We start from the raw sequence: 9,365 nt of genomic DNA on the forward strand, positions 1-9,365 counted from the left end.
TTTTGACAACTAGACACCCCAAGTTATTTCAAATGCTGGTATTTTAACCCTTTCAATACACAAGATCCTACCATTAGCCTTTGCCAAAGTTTTTTCACACAAATTGTACTTCAGGTATGAATTTATAGCTCCTGGTATATGCCACTGTCAAATAACACCCCAATATATGTTCAGCAACATCTCCCCAATACAGTGATACCAACCATGGGTTTGTCAGGTTGTTTTGGGAGATAAAACGCCACCATGTACTATTTGTGACATTTTGAAGCCGGTCAGTTCAATTTACCCCATCAAATTATATATTTTTGAAAACCACACACCTCAGGGTATTTCAAATGCTGGTATTTTAGCCCTTCCCATGCACTAACTTTACCACCAGCCTTTGTCAAAATTTGTGGTGGTGTTTTTTATGGGGTTTTTTTACACACATAGTACTTCAGGTATAAATTTACCACTGGTATATGTCACTGTCAAACACCCCAATATGTGTTCAGCAACATCTCCTGAATATAGTGATACCACCCATGCATGAGTTTGTCTGGTTGTTTGGGGGCTAAAGACCACATTTGTGAAGTGTGCTCCTCCCCATTTTGGTTAGTCTGTGCCTATGCCCTATCCTGGTCACTCCAATTTACCCCAATTTTCTTTTTTTTAAGTAGAAATTTTTGAGACGATACAGCGCTAATTTTAGCATAATATTATTTTTTATTATTTTATATATACACCATCTGCATTAAATTATGACGAATTTCTCTCGTGGTGAGCTCCCTATTTCATGGCGGGCTCCCGCTCTCGAAAATCATCTATTATGCCGGGTTTCTTTGAGCCCAAAACTCGGAAGAAGCTGCCTTCCCGGGACTGCGGCCTACCACATGCTCCTGATGAGGACTCGGAGGCCTCCATGGGCCCACACTCTCCGTCCAGATCTGACCCTCCCTCACCGTCTTTGCACTCCTCATGCTCTTTGCCGGATGATCGGGCGATCAACAACTCACCTCTCGCATATTGAAGTCCCTGCTTCAGGAAATGAGGGAGCAGATAAAACATGACTAACAAGAAATTGCCTCCTTTCTTTGTCGGCACATAGATGACTTAGGTGAGCGCACCGATCATTTGGAGAGGAAAATGGATGACTTCACAGAAGCCCATTGTAAGGCACCTACCTTAAGCAGCTCCCGGCCGTCCTCTTCTCCTCCCCGGCAGAAACGCCGGCACCGCAAACTGGAGCTGGAAGCAGCCGCTCGCGCACGCGGCCGCTTCATGAATATTCATGAAGCTGACCGCCGGCTGGATTCCGCTGCGTCGCTATGGCGACGCAGGACGCGATCACGTCCCGGACGTCGGGGAACGCCCCCCCGGGCTATTTAAACCTCGAGCACAGTATCCTCAGTGCTCAGTTATACTGGTTCTGTCCGTATTACGTGAGCTCCTCCCGTATCCTATATATATATATATATATCTTGTTCCTGTTCTCCCGGTATCCGACCCTGGTCTGCTAAACGGCTTCCTGTGTTTCTCTGGTTTCCTGACCCTGGCTCTCCCTGCTACTACGTGTACCTCTGGCATCCTGACCTTGGCTATCCAACCCGACTACGTGTACCTCTGGCATCCTGACCTTGGCTATCCGACCCGACTACGTTTACCTCTGGCGTCCCGACCCTGGTCTGCTAAACGGTTGCCCTCTGACCACTCGTGCTTACAGTTACACCACCAAGTGCCCTGTTATCCTCACCAGGCCCCTTGCGTGTGTTCTGTTTTTGAGCAAGTGTGTTCCAGTCCTGCATATCGGATTCCTTCTGGTAAGACAAACCTTACAGAATAACTGAGCCTCGACATGGAATCCGCAGGAATTTCTGATGCTCTTGCAGCCATCGCTGGACAGATTACTGCACTTACTCGCTCCTTCCAGGACCTCCAAGCCAGCCATGCGCATATGCAGCACCAGCTTCATGAACTGCAAACTAACCCCCCTGGCCCTGGGGCACCATCTCCTGCTCCCGCTCCGCTTCCACCAATGGAGGGGGCCTCTGCTGCTGCTGCTACTCCTGAACCCAAGGCTATTCTTCCCGAGCGCTTCTCAGGAGACAGAGCCAGTTATCGTACCTTCATGACGTCCTGCCAAATCCTGTTCTCTCTCCAACCCATAACCTACGCCTCTGATCATGTGAAGGTACGAACTGTGATTTCTTTATTATCAGGGGAACCACAGATCTGGGCTCACCATCTACTGCGCACCAATAATCCAGTCCTGAACTCATGGACCGAGTTCAGTCACGCTATGGACACTTTATTTGACGATCCTTTTCGCACTACCTCTGCTCATGCTGCCATACGTGCTTTACGACAAGGGAAGAGGCCAGTAGAGGAATACGTGACCGAATTCCGAAGCTTGGCTATGGAAAGCAAGTGGAACGAACCAGCACTGTTGGATCAGTTCCGTCTGGGTTTGGCCGAAGGATTGAAGGATGAACTGGCTCGCGTGGGCATTCCTGATTCCTTAGAAGACCTCATACACCTGGTCATACAGCTTGACCGCAGATTTCGGGAAAGACGCCTGGAACGCGCAGCTTCAGCCATTCCTACCCCGAGACGCCACTTCCCTCCTACGGTTCATACTGCTCCTACGGTTCCTACTGGTCCTCCTCTCCAGTTTCCAGCGATCATGCCCCCTCCAGAAGAACCTATGCAGATTGGAGTGGCACGTGGCCCACTATCAGAAGCCGAGAAGGCCCGTCGTCGGAGGAACAATCTGTGTCTATACTGTGGTGAACCTGGACATCTGATATCTACCTGTCCGCGACGCCCTCCCAGGGGTAAGCCTGCACCTGATAAAGTTTGCCTAAGTTCCTTCCCTAAGGACGGTTCTCCTCACCTGTACATCTCCTTGTTTTTACAGTGGACCAATAATTCTACCACCGTTTCTGCTATCATCGACTCTGGAGCCAGCAGTTGCTTCATGGACCAGGACTTTGCCAAGCAACTGCATATACCAACTTCAATTAAGCCAGCTCCCATACATATACAAGTGGTCGACGGGTCCCCCCTGTCTACTGGACCCGTTACACACGAAACATCACCACTTCATGCTCTATTGGGGAATAATCATACGGAATACTTGAACTTTGACCTTATTCCGTCACCCATGTTTCCAGTAATTCTTGGCCTACCCTGGCTAAGACTCCATAATCCTACAATTGATTGGTCCAAGGGGACCCTCTCCTTCCAATCCCTGTTTTGCAGCAATCAATGCCGGACAGACCACCCTACACTTCTATTGCTTCCTGATTGTTCGCCTCCTCCTCCTGATCCACGTATTCCTAAACAATATGCAGAGTTCCGTGATGTTTTCGACAAGAAGGGAGCTGATACACTTCCTCCCCAAAGGACTTATGACTGTCCCATTGATCTCCTCCCTGGCGCTCCCATCCCATTCGGCAGGATATTTCCATTATCAGAACCTGAATTACAGCACCTTAAGGACTATATCCAAGAAAATATAGCTAAAGGGTTCATCCGACCTTCCACTTCTCCAGCAGGAGCAGGAATCTTTTTTGTAGAAAAGAAAGATGGGAGTCTGCGACCATGTGTAGACTATCGGGAACTAAATAAGATCACCATTAAAAACAGATATCCGTTACCTCTTATTCCTGAACTCCTGGATCGACTCAAAACTGCGCGGATCTTTTCCAAGATTGATCTCCGAGGGGCTTATAATTTGGTCCGCATACGTAAAGGAGACGAGTGGAAGACCGCCTTCCGAAGTCGATATGGACATTTCGAATATCTTGTCATGCCCTTTGGGCTCTGCAATGCCCCTGCTACCTTCCAACACTTTTTAAATGACGTCTTTCCGGACTATCTGGATGTCTTTATGGTGGTCTATCTGGACGATATTCTCATATTCTCGTCAAACCTATCTGATCACCGCGACCAGGTCAAAATGGTTCTCGACCGTCTACGCACACATCACCTTTATGCTAAGCTGGAAAAATGCCAATTTGAAGCTGATCAGGTAGAATTCCTGGGATTCATCATTACGCCTGGAAACCTACAGATGGATCCTAAAAAGGTGTCAGCTATCTTGGAGTGGCCAGTACCTTCTGATAAAAAAGGGGTCCAACGTTTTATTGGCTTTGCAAACTATTATCGCAAATTTATTAGAAACTTCTCTCATGTTATCGCGCCCATCACCAAGTTGACTCGTCAATACTCCCGTTTTGCCTGGACACCGGAAGCACAGAATGCGTTCGACGCTCTCAAACAACACTTCACCACTGCTCCCATCCTTATTCAACCCATGGTGGCGGAACCGTTCCATTTGGAGGTGGATGCTTCGGATCTAGCGGTAGGAGCAGTTCTGTCCCAACGACATGGGGAGAAACAAAATTTGCATCCTGTGGCCTACTACTCGCGTAAACTCACCCCGGCCGAGATGAACTATAGTGTGGGGGACAGAGAACTACTGGCCATCAAACAGGCTCTGGACACCTGGCGTCATCTGCTAGAAGGGACTCAACATCCAGTAACAGTATATACTGACCACCGGAACCTGGAGTATCTTCGCTCCGCACGGCGTCTATGCCCCAGACAGGCTCGGTGGGCTCTCTTTTTCACGAGATTTAACCTACATATCACGTATCGCCCTGGATCCCGTAATACCAAAGCAGACGCCTTGTCTCGGTTACCTACTGTATCGAGTTGTCCCGAGACTCAACCGGATACTATTCTTCCTTCCAGCCTCTTCCTCACACACCAACCATCTCTCATGGACTTCATTCGCTCCTTATCCCGCAGAGCCGTAGTTCCGAGAACTAATCCTCCGGTTCGTCGTACCCGAAACTTATTATACTACCGTGATAAGATATTTGTACCGACCCCGGCCCGTTTAAAGGTTCTACAAACATGCCATGATTCTCTCCTCTCTGGACATGGGGGCATTAAGAAGACTACAGACCTCGTTCGACGTCAATTCTGGTGGCCTTCGCTAGACCAAGATGTGACCTCGTTTGTCCGTTCATGTACTACCTGCGCTCGTACCAAGACCCTCCGTAGAAAACCAACGGGCCTTCTCCGCCCATTACCTATTCCTTCGGTTCCCTGGTCTAAAATTTCTATGGACTTTATTGTCGATCTACCACCCTCCAAGAAACACGACACAATCATGGTGGTGATCGATAGATTCACCAAAATGGCACATTTTATTCCCACAATTGGCATTCCTTCCGCTTCCACCACAGCCACCTTGTTCCTGGATACAGTGTTCCGGCTTCATGGATTACCACGCACTATCACTTCAGACCGTGGAGTGCAATTCACATCTCGTTTCTGGAAGGTGTTCTGCCGCAAGCTGCACATTCGTCCCACTTTGTCCACGGCCTTTCATCCGCAAACCAACGGTCAGACCGAACGTCTAAATCAAATATTAGAGCATTACTTAAGATGTTACACCACGCACCTTCAGAATGATTGGCTCCAATTTCTCCCTTCCGCAGAATTCACCTACAACAATCAAACACAGCGATCTATAAAGATGTCTCCATTCTTCGCTAACTATGGTTACCATCCTATCATGATTCCAGGTCTGCCAACCGAACCTACGATTCCCGGGATCTCGGATCGAGTCACCGTGCTAACAAGACAATTTCAAGTCCTGAAGCAAAACTTAATCAAGGCCAGAAAGGCCTACAAATCATATGCAGATCGCCACCGTTCCAGTCCCCCTACTTACCATTGTGGCGACAAAGTCTGGCTGTCCACAAGTCATTTGCGCCTACAGATTCCTTCCAAGAAACTGGGACCTAAGTTCATTGGCCCATACACTATCACGAAAATCATCAACCCAGTGACAGTGCAATTGAAACTTCCCTCTACCTGTCGGATTCATCCGGTTTTCCATGTATCGCTGGTCAAACCTTGGGTGGCCAACCCTTTTCCTAACCGGGTACCTCCTCCTCCTGCACCAGTGGTCATCGACGGGATTGAAGAATACGTGGTACAAAAAGTGGTAGATTCCAGGATCCGTCGAGGGCATCTAGAATACCTTATACAATGGAAAGGATATAGCCCAGAAGAAAGGACCTGGGAACCGGCAAGTCAAGTTCATGCTCCATTATGTGTTCAAAAGTTTCATAAACTGCATCCTCTCAAGCCAGGCCATCCTCGCCCCCGGAGGTCGCGTCTTGCGGGGGGATCCTGTAAGGCACCTACCTTAAGCAGCTCCCGGCCGTCCTCTTCTCCTCCCCGGCAGAAACGCCGGCACCGCAAACTGGAGCTGGAAGCAGCCGCTCGCGCACGCGGCCGCTTCATGAATATTCATGAAGCTGACCGCCGGCTGGATTCCGCTGCGTCGCTATGGCGACGCAGGACGCGATCACGTCCCGGACGTCGGGGAACGCCCCCCCGGGCTATTTAAACCTCGAGCACAGTATCCTCAGTGCTCAGTTATACTGGTTCTGTCCGTATTACGTGAGCTCCTCCCGTATCCTATATATATATATATATATCTTGTTCCTGTTCTCCCGGTATCCGACCCTGGTCTGCTAAACGGCTTCCTGTGTTTCTCTGGTTTCCTGACCCTGGCTCTCCCTGCTACTACGTGTACCTCTGGCATCCTGACCTTGGCTATCCAACCCGACTACGTGTACCTCTGGCATCCTGACCTTGGCTATCCGACCCGACTACGTTTACCTCTGGCGTCCCGACCCTGGTCTGCTAAACGGTTGCCCTCTGACCACTCGTGCTTACAGTTACACCACCAAGTGCCCTGTTATCCTCACCAGGCCCCTTGCGTGTGTTCTGTTTTTGAGCAAGTGTGTTCCAGTCCTGCATATCGGATTCCTTCTGGTAAGACAAACCTTACACCCATAATGCCCTCTCTGATGGACATGCCTCTATACAAGCAGAGTTTGACACTCTCCGCACTAAGATTATGGACCTTCGAAGATCAGTCCCGCCGCAATAATATACGCCTTCGGGGCATCCCTGTGGAAATTTCTACGACAGACTTACCAAAGTTTGTGCAAAACCTCTTCCACATAGACGCCTCTTTACACCCACTACAACTCTTCTACGGGCCCACCAAATCTCTTACCACAAAGATGGCTCCACATCCACTATCACTTCACCTGAAGATGATCTCACACTACTCCGCTCATGGGGTCTTCACCCGGAACAACCTCTCAGCGCCTCGCCTACAGATACCGCACCTCAACGATCCTCTCCCCCGAAGAAACTTCGGAGAGTCTGGACAACTCAGACAAGATATAAAACCCTCCTAGCTCCACTTTAATGGCGTTGTTTGCCCTACCGCGCTTTTCTTCGGGTCGGCTACATCACATCATCCCTAAAGCCTCCTTTCTGTACTGGATCCTTTAGGGGGAGAGGGGAGGAGAAGAAAGCAAAAGCTCCCCCTTTTTTTAATTTATTTTTAATTTATCTTCTTGCAACGGACTATTCTTAACACATCGGATCGCCTTGGGACACAGTTTCTGCAAACACCTTCTCGCAGTCGCTCTACTTTTCTTCTGTTACTAGAAGTGTTATGTCTCCTGGGACAGCACATCCTCCTACATCTTCAGAGACTGCTACGCGACGCATACGCGACTGAGATGATGACTAGTGATCCCACTTGCATCTCTCAACTCAGCTCTTTAAAGCCGCCTAGTCTCTGTCCAGCTAAGTTTATTGCTACCTCTGTGTTACACGGGGTATGCTTTGTTACCTTCCGCTACAGATTTCCTTATCTCTCGGGCCCAGTAGTGGCTCTCCACACCACCCTCTGGTGCTATCTATCGCTTTGGCACACATACACATTAGTAGACCCATATGTTCTTGGTTCACTAAGTTGTTTATACACTGTTCCTTTTTATTTTTATTTTATTGTTCATATATCTGGCATACTATGCGTACTGGTCAAGCGCGGCTACCTTTCCTGAGAGGGAGTACTATCTCATACTATCTCCCATGGGTCCTGAGCTTACTGCCCATCAGTTCCTTTTGCGACTTCTTTTATTTAGTCGATCTCATGGCCAAGCTTGATGTATTATCCCTGAATGCTAAAGGCCTTAACTCTCCTCAAATCCTCAAAAGCTGACATTATTTGCATACAGGAAACACACTTGAAAAATTCTCATAAACTTCTTAATTACGCCAAATTTTTTCCATACAATTTCATTCAATGGCTTCTTCCATGACAGCCAGAGTCTCGTACTCATCTCCAAGCGCTTTTCATTTATGCTCCTTCATAAGCTCTCGGACCCCCAGGTAGATACCTTATTCTTACATGTGTTATTAACTCCTTGATGTACACACTGGCTGTTTTTTACGCCCCTAACACTGGCCACTTGCTCCTTTTTGGAAAAACTTGACCGTTGTAAAAAGGGCCAGCTCCTTTTATGCGGCAACCTCAATGCTACTCTGTATCCGCCTCTAGACAATCTGAAGGCCCACAATTCTCCCCACTCTAGACACACTATGCAACTGGGTCTTGACTTAACGACATTGCTTCACTCACATCACCTTTTTGGTTCGTGGCGCATTCTACACCCTTCCAACAGAGTCTTTACTTTTTTTTCTGCCCCACATAAATCATATTCCTAAATAGACTATTTTTTTTTTTGATAACCTCTCCCTGCAGCAATTGGTTTCATGCCACATAGGTACTATCTCTTGGTCCTATCATGCGCCGCTTTTACTCACTATTAAACTGGATTACCCTATAGCAGGCAAGGGTTCCTGGAGACTTAATGACACACTCTTACACTCCGACACTCACAAATTCACTCTCATCTCACACAATACTTTCAAGACAATCAGTCTCCAGATGTCCCCATTGAAACTCTTTGGAATGCTCATAAAGGGGTTATCCGAGGTAGACTAATTAGCTTGGCTTCACACGTTAGGAAACAAGCTAATCTTTCCCGCGAGGCCTTGCTCCTCAAACTATATGACTTAGAAACTTGTAATAAACTGTGTCACACAGACTCTCTTATCGCTGAGATTAAACAAATTCGACTTAACCTAGCCGACCTCAACTCTCAACGCACCTCTTACATGCTACTGAAACTGAAACAGCGGTTATAAGCCAAAGGCAATAAGGCAGATACCCTTCTAGACCGAAAATTACATCACATTATGGCTATAACCAGACCGCCGTATATATGTGACCACAATGGACGTAAGATTGCTAACCCATCTCAAATAGTAGAAGTTTTCACTGACTTTTACACTCACCTTTACAACCTATGAAATCCTCCCATCCATCCCTCCGACATTGCAGAACATATCAATGCCCCTATAGAACTTTGTGAAGTTGACAGAGCTGTAGCTCAACTCAAACTCAGCGACGGTAGCAGCGAGGGAGCTAG

The sequence above is a fragment of the Sceloporus occidentalis genome, unplaced genomic scaffold, assembly GCF_023333645.1.
Source record: "Sceloporus occidentalis isolate IW3139 unplaced genomic scaffold, rSceOcc1.0.p SCAF_340, whole genome shotgun sequence".
Classification (NCBI taxonomy): domain Eukaryota; kingdom Metazoa; phylum Chordata; class Lepidosauria; order Squamata; family Phrynosomatidae; genus Sceloporus; species Sceloporus occidentalis.